This window comes from Garra rufa, chromosome 13 (genome assembly GCF_049309525.1).
Source record: "Garra rufa chromosome 13, GarRuf1.0, whole genome shotgun sequence".
NCBI lineage: Eukaryota > Metazoa > Chordata > Actinopteri > Cypriniformes > Cyprinidae > Garra > Garra rufa.
The window spans coordinates 14,178,778-14,192,527 of NC_133373.1; positions in this window are offsets into that span (position 1 = coordinate 14,178,778).

Consider the following 13,750-nt stretch of genomic DNA (forward strand, 5'->3'; position numbering starts at 1 on the left):
ATGGGTATCTCTGAAAAACTGTGGTTACTTGGTCATGAAGACAAGATGTGAGGCCAGCCTAGCGATGATTTCATTGGACCTCACATCTCGAGCTGTCGGCAGCCATGTTAGCATTAGCAACATCCAATACGGTCCTCTCAGCAAATCTCTTTTTCAGGCCGGAGCGTGCACGAAGACCCTCCGCAGTCGCTGAGTGAGGTAAGAAAACAAACCATTGGAGTTAATGGGCGAGAGCCACAGTCTCATGACTGTGTATTTACTTATGTCAACTTCAGACGTTGGACACTGATTACATCTATCACGACGATCTGTCGCAATTACTCCGGCGAATAAACACGGTCACAGGTTCACGGCCAGTCAGAATCGTCATTCAGTCAGCTCCCGAAATGATCGTTATGATTCTGATATGGCATTAGCTAATGGTGAAAACCAGCTGAGGCGATGTCGTACGCCGTTGTGTTCCAAACTTGTTTGGGTGAAGCATTTCTTAATGAAAAAGTAATCTTGAAAAAATCACAGTGCCTAATTTTTTCAGTGCCACACAAACAAGTCAGAGGGGGTGATGAACGAGCGCGCTCTGCGCAGGGTCATCCATCACCTTCGCTGTCCGTTTGCCAGCAGGAACGTGACAGGAACGGTCAAATAACGTTTAGCACACGGGACCCGGTGTTGGGGGGGAGATTACTACTGTCAGGGCCATAATGGATTAGCCTAGGCCAGCCAAGCAGCGGCCAATCAGAAGGCAGCGGCCGCATTAGCATAGCTATCAGAGGGCCAGCCAGTCGGCAACGGGGCAAACTTGATTGACAGATGGAGGTGGCCGCCCGGCAGACATGCAGCCAGACTGAGGCCAAACAGAGAGAAGCCAATTATGGAAGGATGCAAGGACATTCATCATTCAGTTAGACACCTGTCCGGCCCTCACAAAGGAGAGAACCTCCATCCCTGCGCGCAGAAGATGCTCATTAGATTGGACTGGAGGAAATAAAGGAAACCGGTGGTTCATTGTCAGAGCACAGTGCAGTAAGACAAATGGAGGGCTGGTCTGAACACTGACGGCTGGCAATCCACAGATGCAAGAACGAATAAATGGAAGACCCTCGCTCTTCACATTTACTCTTTTGTTTTACCCTGTAGGCATCTCTCTCTCTCTCTCTCTTGCTTTCATTCATCTGCATCCTCTGTCTCTCCTAACATCCTGCTCTCAACAAAAGAGTTCAAACTCTGTGTTTTTATCAGGGGAGGTGTTTTGAGGGAACTCCATGTAGGTCTAACCATCAACCCGTCCTTCGGTTGTTTGTGGAACGCTGTGAGTTCACACCTAACGTCAGATGCCTCAACACAGAGTGATGATACAATTTAAGCTGTATCCCCAGCAACGAGGTGAGTTTGAATGACGGATGGAGGTTGCGAAACTGCATATAATTCAGCATCCCCACAAATATGCAGCTTCCTTAGTTTGTGTCGCACAAAATCCAACAAGCCCAAAATCCAAATCCAACTAATATGGCTGCTCTACTGTTGGTTTGATGAAAAAAGGTTGATGAAATGATGTTTTGTCCATGACATTTTTTTTATTTATTATTCCTTAGAAAAAATAAATCTGTTATTAAAATAAAATGTTATTAATATTTCACTGTCATGTGGTGCAACTATCATACAAAAACATGACTTAATCTCTTTTATTATTTATTTGTTCATTTATTATAAAAAATAATTTCTTGTTAAAATTAATTGTAACATTTTTAGGTCATAAAGTCAAAATTGTCGGAGAGGTATAACTGTCCTGATATTACAATGAAGAAAATAGCCTCAGTAAAAGGGTGACATTCTTTTATTGAAAACTTAAAAATTATAATAACATATTTTTAACAAACAAAAAAGCTCTGCCAAATCACTGTCATGTGGTGCAACAAACATGCAGAAACATACAATACAAATAAAACAAGATCTCAAAAAAATCTGATGATTTAATGTTTCGTTTTTATAATATGGCAAGGTTGGTTTAGGCTTTAAAAAGTGCAATAAATGCTATAAAAATATTTATGAATAACTAATTCATATTTTTGGAAAATAATGTTTAATATGTGTACACTTGCATATACATGCAATATACAGTAGTCAACATTTAAAGTGGATCAAAAAAGTCATCAAAGTTGTCCTAAGACAAGAACAGGTATTGTTTTGGTTTTAGGTCAACTTTAATGAACGGTTTTGATCCACTTAAAATGTTGACTACTGTATAAAGGTTTGACGAAAGCATGTTGTTACTTCCACTTTGTAGTTACACCACATGACATTTATGAGTCATTAAATGTAAACCTTTCTTGAAAATGGGGGAAAATGGGGTGAAATTACCATATGAAACCAACATCAGTACAAAAAAACTTGGTAACACTTTCTATGAAGCCTGTATTTATAATGCATTACGAGGACATTCTTAATGCATTATAATGCATGCATAATGCCTTATAAACAGCATTATAATATGTTATATAATTTTATAAACAATCATAGCAACAGTTACGATGCACTATAATACTTACCTTGTGTGCTTATAACTTTGATGAGTACAATGCATTATATCACCAGATGAAGTATGCATTTACAATGCATTATAAGGGCGTTCTTATATGTATGTTCTTATTATGCATTTTAATACATTAAGAATGCCCTTATAATGCATTGTAAATGCAGGCTTCATCTGGTGTTATAATGGTAAGTATTATAATGTGTTGTAACTGTTTTTATGATTATTAATTAGATGATACAGCAAATCATAATTGTGTTTATAAGGCATTACGTGTGCACTATAGTACATTAATAATACCCGTATGAAGGATTATAAATGGAGACTTTATCTGGTGTTATAATGCATTGTACTCATCAAAGTTATAAGCACAAAAAGGTAAGTATTATAGTGCATTGTAACTGTTGTTATGATTATTTATAAAAAATATATAACATATTATAATGATGTTTATAAGGCATTATGCATGCATTATAATGCATTAAGAATGTCCTTATAATGCATTATAAATACAGGCTTCATAGAAAGTGTTACCAAAAACTTTTTAAAAAGGCACATGCTTTTTAAAAAAGATTCTCAATTCAGATCCCACATTTTTCCTTTTCTGAGCCACTATTAGAATAATTTATTATCAGGTACAGACAGGTCATAAGTATCGTTCTGCAATTTGAATCACTGCGTCTCCCAACAACTACTAGAAAGAAACACTTACTGCTGCTGCACATGCGTACACGCCGGCAAGAAACATTGTTCTTTCCTCAAAATTGATTCTAGAAGATTGATCTTGTCTGGCTGGCCAATCGGTTTCTCATTGGGGTCATGCCTCATTGGTGCGGGTTCCACCCCCTCCACTGATAAGTCCTCCGCTGCAGAGAAATTAACAAACGTTTGACATTTGTTCCACGTCCCATTGCTCAATAGCCAAGGCTGAGCACATGTTTAATCAACATTCATGTCCCCCAGGGAGCTCTGAGCTGCTTGCATCATCACCCTCTGCCACATTACCAGCCTGTTCCCGGTGCACCCTGGGATTCCGGGGCAGACAGTTGGCACACACGAACCGGCCGAGGGTGAATCCACGTGGGATTTCCATGTGGGGGTAAATATTGTCTTTTCACTCCATACTGTATTGAAGAACAAACTACACCCAGGACCCATGTGGTTTGATTGAAACTCCAATGTTCTGCTGGAGCAAATGTCACTCATGCATGAGCGCCCTGGTTGGAGCCCATGCTGAGAAAGAGCTAGAATCGGGAGGATGATGGGATACGGTGTCCACGCAGTGATGTTCGGCATAAGCAAATAGGGAAGGGAGTTACAGACAGACAGCAAGACAACGTGGGCAGATCAATGCTCAACATTTGGATGATGTGAGCTTATGTCATTTCAGAACAGCTTTGAGGAATGAATGACAATGCTAGTGCATAGATGACTGGAGACCAGGATCAAAGCTGTTCAAATTAAAATAAGCACCCTGGGATGTGCCAATTAAGAGCTTGCAGTTTCCGGAGGTTTCTTGCCTACTTGAATATAAAATTATGACAGCTGATTCAATTTACACTATAGAATGAATACATTGAATAACCGGACAATATGAGAAAACGTAACTATTTAACAAGGTGGCGATGTTGTATGAATTCATACAATGTTATTCATATTTAGTGGTTAAATTTTTTAGAAGAAAAAAAAATAAGCATGAAGGTCCAACCCTAAACCTAAACATTAGTGGAGCATATATCCAGCTTGTACAAAAACGTATGAATGAAAAAAATCCTATTAAGTAGTATTACATCACGTGCAACCAACAAAGTCATGTGGTGCAACTATCATGCAAAAACATGACAAAAACTATTTTTAATGAAAATGTTTAATTTTAGAAAAACCTGAAACCCAACTATCAGTGGAGTGCAAGTGGGTCGTACGAAAACGTACGAATGAGAAAAATAAATAGTTTAGCATTGTATTTTTAAAATAATTTTGCAGAAGAAAATAAACAGTAAAGCAGTTTTGTTAAAAATAAAAATACAATTAATATCTGAAAAAAGGTTGTCTGTTTCAAATCTTCCAAATGTTAAATGTCATGTGATGCAACTATCATGCAAAAGCATGACTTAAACTCTTTTATGATAAAAAAATGTTTTTAATTTATAAATAAAAAAATATATTAGAATATTTTTTATGACATAAAAACAAAATTTGTCAGGGTGGAACAAATACATGGAATAACTCAAATTTATGAAAAAAGGTAACTATTTTACAATGTGATTCCTATGAAACTATTGGATTTATTTTAGAAAAAAATGTTAGTGGAGTGCAAGCCGGTTGTCTGAAAGCATACAAACGAGAAAAACAAATTGTTTGGAATTGTATTTTTAAAATTACTTCTCTGAAAGAAAAAAAAAACAGTAAACCAGTTTTGTTAAAAGTACTTTTAATATAAAAAAAATGTTGTCTGCCAAATCACTGTCATGTAGTGCAACCACCAAAGTCATGTATTGCAACTGTCATGCAAAAACATGACTCAAACTCTTGATGAAGATGTTTTTAATTTAGAAACTAAAAATGAATTGCAATAGTTTATGGGACATAAAATTAAAATTGTCAGGGTGGTACAACTGTCCTGTCCAATTTACACAATCATTAGAACTAATACATTTAATAACCCAAACTTAAGAGAAAACGTAACTATTTATATGAATTTGTACAATGTGATTCCTACAAATCCGTTGGAATTAATTTTAGGAAAAACTTTTTTTTGAAAAGTTAGAATGGAGGTCCAACCCAAAACTGCCAGTGGACTGTAAGCAGATCGTATGAAAATGTACAAATGAAAGAGAAAAAAAGTACTCTGGCATTGTATTTTTACAATTGTTTCTCAGGAAAAAAAGAAGAAAGAAAGAAACAATAATAATAATAATAATAATAATAATAATAATAATACTATTAATATATTTGAATATAATATATAATATTATTAATAATATAATAATACTATTAATAAATTGTAATAATTATTTTAATATATTTTTAATTGTCGTCTGCCAAATCACTATCATGTGATGCAACTATCATGCAAAAACATGACTTTTATGATTTTTTTTTTTTTTTTTTAATTTATAAATGTAAAATTAATTGTAATAGTTTTTAGGACATAAAACTAAAATTGTCAAACAATTGTAAGCGGGTCATATGAAACCAGATGAATGACAAAAAACATTAAGTATTCTGGCATTGTAACAGCAAAGCAGTTTTGTTTAAAATATTGTAATTAATGTTATTACTAAAATACTATTAAAATAAATTGTTGCCCGTCAAATCACTGTCATGTGGTGCAACCATCAAAGTCATGTGTTGCAACTAACATGCAATATATGACTTAATCTTTTTTATAATGAAATGTTTATAATTTCTTATTTAAAATGAATTGTAAAAGTGTTTGCATTAAGCAAAAAGTTGTCAGGGTGGTACAACTGTCCTGTCCAATTTACACCATTATGGGCACATATTAGAATAAATACACTGGCCTTATGATCATACGAAAACATATGATTGAGAACATACTTATTGGCCACCAATTTACCAAAATGTAAAACAGTTACATTTTCCATTGGAGTGTGCTGCTACAGTTTGAGGTTCACAGATACATAAAAGTGCACAAACGCACATCCAGAAAATTGTTCCACGCTTCACAATAACATATCCGTACACACACACTGAGGAGAGGCTATGGTAATTCAGCTCTCCATGTGGAGAATTACATCAGTATGGGTGTGCGGTGCAGATCCTGTATAAGTGGATGTGCCAGAGGATGATGAATGACTGAGTAAATACCCAGCATCCCAAGAGCCCTGATACAACCAGCCCAAACCCCCATCCATCTGAGCCTGGTCCGCATCACCTCATTTGTCAAGGAAAACCATTTTCTGTGCAGCCGAGCAGCCAGTTTGGGGTTACCGCTCTCTCCCTTATTACAACCGAGGGGATACGTGGAGGTCTCGTACACTTCTTAGGAATTCCTTTCATGATTCTACGCAGCGTTTTTGTAAGAGATTCCAAGAATTGCATTTTTGTTTAATCGGTAGACATCCCTTGGTCCCTATTTATCAGCTCCCTTTTGCCACTTCAAAAATGATATAGCCCTGCAGGTGCTACTATGCTGTATGTGTGCTGTGCGTATGTGTGTTCAGGTTAGGATAAAAAAGAGAGGGAGGAAAATAGCAAAATAAATGCAAATAAATCTAAATATTAATAATAATAACAACTGCACGAAAAAATTATTTTTCACATTTTCTGAAGAAAATTTAAGTGGTGCATGACCCTGCAAAACTCCCCACCACAATAGGTGTTGGGAATGGTTGCCACTATATTACTGTGTGGTTACCAGGGTGGCCTGGGTGGTTGCTAGGGTGTTCTTGTGGTTTCTATGTTGGTTACTAACCCATATCTGAGTCTCTAAGATATTCAAGTCCTTGGGTCCACAGTTCAGTGTGGTGACAGGATTATTTTTACATTTTCATCTAAAACGTGGAAGTAAATTTGTATGGAGGTTCATGGGAAACCATAGCAAATATATTTTTTTGTATGTTCCAACAGCAAAAAAAAAAAAAAATTTAAAAAAAGCCTATAGTGCATTTCTGCCACTTTCCAATAGAGGCAAAATATAGAGATTACAGCAGAGATATGTGACCCTGGACCACAAAACCACTCTTAAGTAGCACGGGTATATTTGTAGCAATAGCCAACAATACATTGCATGGGTCAGAATAATTGATTTTTCTTTTATGCCAAAAATCATTCGGATATTAAGTAAAGATAATGTTCCAAGAAGATATTTAATACATTAACCTACTGTAAATATATCAAAACGTAATTACTGATTAGTAATACACATTTCTAAGAACTTCATTTGGACAAATTTAAAGATGATTTTCTCAATATTTAGATTTGTTTGCACCCTCAGATTTTATCTTGGCCATATATTTTCCTATCCTAACAAACCATACTTCACTGGAAAGCTTATTTATTCAGCTTTCAGGTGATGTACAAATCTCAAATTTAAAAAAAATTGACCCTTATGACTAGTTTTGTGGTCCAGGGTCACAATTTTACAGTTATTCCGCAGCAGTGATTACTGGTTTTTGTAATTTAAAAATAACAAAAACAAGCTGTAAAATAATACCAATACTAATAAATAAGAAATACTAATAAATCTAATACAAATAAAACACATTATTGTGGAAATGCATCATCACAGTCTTCGAAAAGGGGACCAAAAGTAATAGCACACCTATTCTGAAAAATACCCAACCATAGCCTAAAAGTATGAGCATATAATAGTGTTGGTTTTCTTACCGAGTACCACATGACATGACTGGAATTTACATTAATAAATGGAATACACTGCATTTTAATGAAATTACCAGGAAATAATGATGCAGGGTTTCAATGGCTCTCGTACAGTCTGTATGTATGAGCTCTTATCATAAAGCCCGGGTGTGTGTGAATGGTATTTAGGCTTGAGCTCGACACAAGCACAGAGAGAAACAAAGACTGAGAGCCGTCGTCATTAATCTTAGTCAGTGGCCGGTGCTGGCGCAATCTGCATGACCGGGGCAGTGACAAATGCCACTATGTGACTGCAGCGTCCAATCTCCCCAGCTTCATCTCCCGTTAATGTCACATCCATCAGGCCCGAGCCGCTCGCGCCATGTCGCAGAAAATTAAACTGCTTACAGATAAGGGCTAATTGCATGGACAAGCGAGCGGTGATGGGGTGGTTGCACAAACTGTGCTTCTCTTGCGTGTGACTTCTTTGAAATATGCACCCCCTTATTTTGAGGGTGGTTTAAAAACAGGATATATTTTAAAGCAGTGTTTTATTATAACACTCTGAACTTTAAAAGTGATAGCTTAAATACCGCAAATAACATACCTTTAGGTTAAAGATGTAGCATACATTATTTTGGGCAAACTAAACAAAATTACACAGTGTAGGCTATTACGGTACCTACGAAGAATATTATTATCAATATGAAATATTTTTTGATGTTTTAAAATTCTATTCAATGCCTGAGATGGATATCGAATGATATACTGTATTTATTTAATTAAACTCACCTTACACAAAGCTGAACTAACATTGCTTTGCATGTCTCTGTGCCTTGATCCCGCCATACAGCTTAACACTGTCATCTAGTGGTGAAGCATTGTTGTGAGAATTAATTTTGAGGTTGTCAACAGAAATATATATACTTTTTCAACCACCAAGTTTTATTTTTATTAGAAATGACACAGACGTGTCCCAGAAGATAATAAGACGATGTACAAGAGGCATCATTGTGGAAAAAAAATATTACTCATCTTTTATTTACATTTGAACAAGTGACGTCCGAAATTATTCAAACCCTTTTCAATAATCAATAGAAAAGCCTTAATTGGCTATTATAGCAATTTAAACGCTTCCTATAATTGCTGACCAGCTTTTTGCATGTCTCCACTGGTATTTTTGCCCATTCATTCATTTTGCCCACTTTAGCGTTGAGCTCCAACTCTTTCAGGTTGGAGGGTCTCCTTGCCATCACCCTGATCTTTAGCTCCTTCCACAGATTCTCAATTGGATTTAAGTCAGGACTCTGGCAGGGCCGCTGCAAAATGTTAATGTTTTTGTCTGCTAATCATTTCTTCACCACTTTTGCTGTGTTTTGGGTCGTTGTTGTGCTGAAATGTCCACTGGTGCTGAAGGCCAAGTAGCTCTGCAGACTGCCTGATGTTGTTGTTGAGAATTTTGATGTGTTGCTCCTTTTTCATGGTGCTGTTTACTGTGATTAAGTTTCCTGGTCCACCGGCTGAAAAACACCCCCAAAACATTAGGTTCCCACCACCATGTTTGACAGTGGGGATGGTGTTCTTAGGGTTGAAGGCTTCTCCTCTTTTACGTCAAATGAAGGCTACATCATTGTGGCCAAACAATTAAATTTTAGTTTCATCTGACCATAAAACAGAAGACCAGAAGTCTTCTTCTTGTCTAGATAAGCATTTGCAAAGGCCAAGTGGGCTTTTATGTGCCTTATCTGGAGAAGTGGTGTCCTCCTTGGTCTGCGTCCGTGGAACCCAGTGGTGTCCAGTGTCCGTTGGACTGTCTGCCTTGAAATGTTGCCACCAGCAGAGACCAGATTCATCAGGATGGCCTTGGTGGTGATCTTTGGATCCTCCTGGCCAGCAGAGGTGTCACTTTTGGCTTCCGACCACGTTCTTTGAGATTTTTCACAGTGCGGAATGTCTTGTATTTTTTAATAATACTTTGCACTATAGTCACTGGAACTTCAAAACATTTAGATATGGTCTTTTAGCCCCTTCCTGACTTGTGAGCAGCCACAATGCGCAGCCGCAGGTCCTTAGTGAGCTCCTTTGTCTTAGCCATGACTGTCCACAACCAACAGCAGAGAGCTTCTGTTTTTCACCTGTTGTGTTGATTAAACAGCTGTTCCTAATGAATCAGGGTAATTAGGATGCTTTAGAACAGTTTAGACTATTTGGAATGGTATAGAACTTTGGATTTTCCCATAGACTGTGACGGTTTGCAAAGGGTATGAATAATTTTGGACATGCCACTTTTTGTTCAAATGTAAATAAAAGCTGAGAAATATTTTTTTACACAATGATGCCTCTTGTACATCGTCTTATTGTCTTTTGGGAGAAGCCTGTGTTATAAAAAAAAAAACTTGCTGGTTGAATAAAAGTAACTTTAAGTCAGAAAAAGTCAGACTGTACTGTACACACACACACACACACACACACACACATATGTGTGTGTGTGTGTGTGTGTGTGTGTGTGTGTGTGTGTGTGTGTGTGTGTGTGTGTGTGTGTGTGTGTGTGTGTGTGTGTGTGTGTGGAATACACAGTCTTAATTACAAATCACAAAGCCCTCTCAGGCATATGCTATCATGGTGTAGTATTGGACATGCAAGCCTTATTTCCTGTATATTATGAGAAAAGTCACTGCTAAATTTACTGTTGAACATGTGCTTATATTGTAAGCCATATAATAGAGAAAAAAAAATAGCTTGTTCACAGATTATGAAACACTGACATATATTATCATAACATTTAATAATCAATTTTGAAATAAAAAAAAATAAAAATCCAATCTATTTCTAATCAGAAACATTTCTATATTTCTAAACGAATATACTGTATAAAATATAATATATTCGCGAAAAACAGGTTTGAATTTCTCTTATGTACTTCACACTCCATACCAGTAGGTGGCGTATTCACATTAGGATGGTGCCAGCCGCCGCAAAACGTGAAAGAAGAAGAAGTACAGTTTGTTTTGCATGCGAGCCAGTGCGAGCCGAGGACTGAACAGTTGTTAATTAATTGTACTTTGTATTTGTGTGTATATATATCTATATTGGAAGCCTGTCATTGTCGGTTTCGAACACAATTATGACAAATTGAGCAAGCTAGTCGTCTCAAGATTTAACATCACGAAATTCCTGCGGGTAAGGTGAAGTTATTGCTAAATTAATTCTTAAGTTTCCGTATTTATTTCTCCCCCTGAAAATGTTGTAATTATTAGCATTTACGTTTCTTCACATTTATTTATGTGTCTATCTATCTATCTATCTATCTGTCTTACAAAAATATAATTGGTTTTACTACTAATAAAACATTGTAACCATAAATAAATCATGGCTTTGCTACGCTAACCATCGTTTAGCTATAGTATTTGTAGTAAAACTGTGGTTATACAAATGGTAATCAATATGCCAAAACACTACTACAATACTACTACTACAGCAATGCAAATTGTATTTAGTTTTACAATCTACATGTGATGCACAGGCTTTCCTTAAGAACTACATGTCCCAGCCCTGGACATTAACATGTATAAATAAAAGGTTGACAAAAATGCAAATAGCTTTGTACTTTTGAAAACCGAAGTATTTAAACAATTAGATGTGCTTAAGAGTGGATGTACTAATATTGTTCTGTCTTTGCAGTGCGTGAGGAGAATGCTTAACATTTCAAGCCAGATGCAACTTTCTCTTCTAAATGAAAGAGGTTCAGATCTTCACACTGGACTGAGTTCTGCATATTCTATAAAACCTTCAGAGGATCAGTGGATGGAGAAAAAACTAATATTTGAGAAGGAACAAAAAGCCAGTGTCACCACACAAAGTGAGGACAAGGATGGTGTGAAGGGTGTGAATCAGTGCAGCATCTGTCTGAAGAAATTTGCGTATCCTTCAAAGCTTGCTAGACATATTTTGAGCCATACCAATATCAGACCATTTAAGTGCTACATGTGCTTGAAATCATTTCAATTTCGGTGGCATTTGCAGTGCCACGTAAGGACGCACAAAAAAAAGGGTCAGAATAAAATTGCTGGTCATTTGGAACAAGATCGTATTGTTTGTTTCAGCAATGATGGAAAATCTAAAGAACAAGATGTGCACACATCCTCACAAGACCAAGCTAAAGACTCTGCTACAGTTCACCAAGATCAAAATGTGCTTAAAGAGAACATGGCGTATCAAAAAAAGAGTGGTGACTGCAGTGATTCAGATGTATATTTGCAAGATACCCTTCTAAATAAAAGAGATTTGGATCTTCACACTGGACTGAGTTCTGCATATTCTTTAAAACCTTCAGAGGATCAGTGGATGGAGAAAAACCTAATATTTGAGGAGGAACAAAAAGCCAGTGTCACCACACAAAGTGAGGACAAGGATGGTGTGAAGGGTGTGAATCAGTGCAGCATCTGTCTGAAGAAATTTGCGTATCCTTCAAAGCTTGCTAGACATATTTTGAGCCATACCAATATCAGACCATTTAAGTGCTACATGTGCTTGAAATCATTTCAATTTCGGTGGCATTTGCAGTGCCACGTAAGGACGCACAAAAAAAAGGGTCAGAATAAAATTGCTGGTCATTTGGAACAAGATCGTATTGTTTGTTTCAGCAATGATGGAAAATCTAAAGAACAAGATGTGCACACATCCTCACAAGACCAAGCTAAAGACTCTGCTACAGTTCACCAAGATCAAAATGTGCTTAAAGAGAACATGGCGTATCAAAAAAAGAGTGGTGACTGCAGTGATTCAGATGTATATTTGCAAGATACCCTTCTAAATAAAAGAGATTTGGATCTTCACACTGGACTGAGTTCTGCATATTCTTTAAAACCTTCAGATGATCAGTGGATGGAGAAAAACCTAATATTTGAGGAGGAACAAAAAGCCAGTGTCACCACACAAAGTGAGGACAAGGATGGTGTGAAGGGTGTGAATCAGTGCAGCATCTGTCTGAAGAAATTTGCGTATCCTTCAAAGCTTGCTAGACATATTTTGAGCCATACCAATATCAGACCATTTAAGTGCCACATGTGCTTGAAATCATTTCAGTTTCGGTGGCATTTGCAGTGCCACGTGAGGACGCACAAAAAAAAGGGTCAGAATAAAATTGCTGGTCATTTGGAACAAGATCGTATTGTTTGTTTCAGTAATGATGGAAAATCTAAAGAACAAGATGTGCACACATCCTCACAAGACCAAGCTAAAGACTCTGCTACAGTTCACCAAGATCAAAATGTGCTTAAAGAGAACATGGCATATCAAAAAAAGAGTGGTGACTGCAGTGATTCAGATGTATATTTGCAAGATACCCTTAAAAGAGATTTGGATCTTCACACTGGACAGAGTTCTGCTTATTATTCAAAACCTTCAGATGGTCAGTGGATGGAGAAAAACCTAATATTTGAGGAGGAAAAAGAAGCCAGTGTCACAACACAAAGTAAGGACAAGGATGGTGTGAAGGGTGTGAATCAGTGCTGCATTTGTCTGAAGAAATTTGCATATCCTTCAAAGCTTGCTAGACATATTTTGAGCCACACCAATATCAGACCATTTAAGTGCCACATGTGCTTGAAATCTTTTCAATTTCGGTGGCATCTGCAGTGCCACGTGAGGACCCACAAAAAAAAGGGTCAGAATAAAATTGCTGGCCATTTGGAACAGGATGGTACCGTTTCTTTCAGTAATGCTGGGAAATCTATTGAACAAGATGTGCACACATCCTCACAAGACAGAGCTGAAGACACTGGACAGAGTTCTGCTCATTCTTCAAACCCTTCAGATGGTCAGTGGAAAAATCTAATATTTAAGGAGGAACAAGAGGCCATTGTCATAACACAAAGTGAGGACAATGATGCAAAT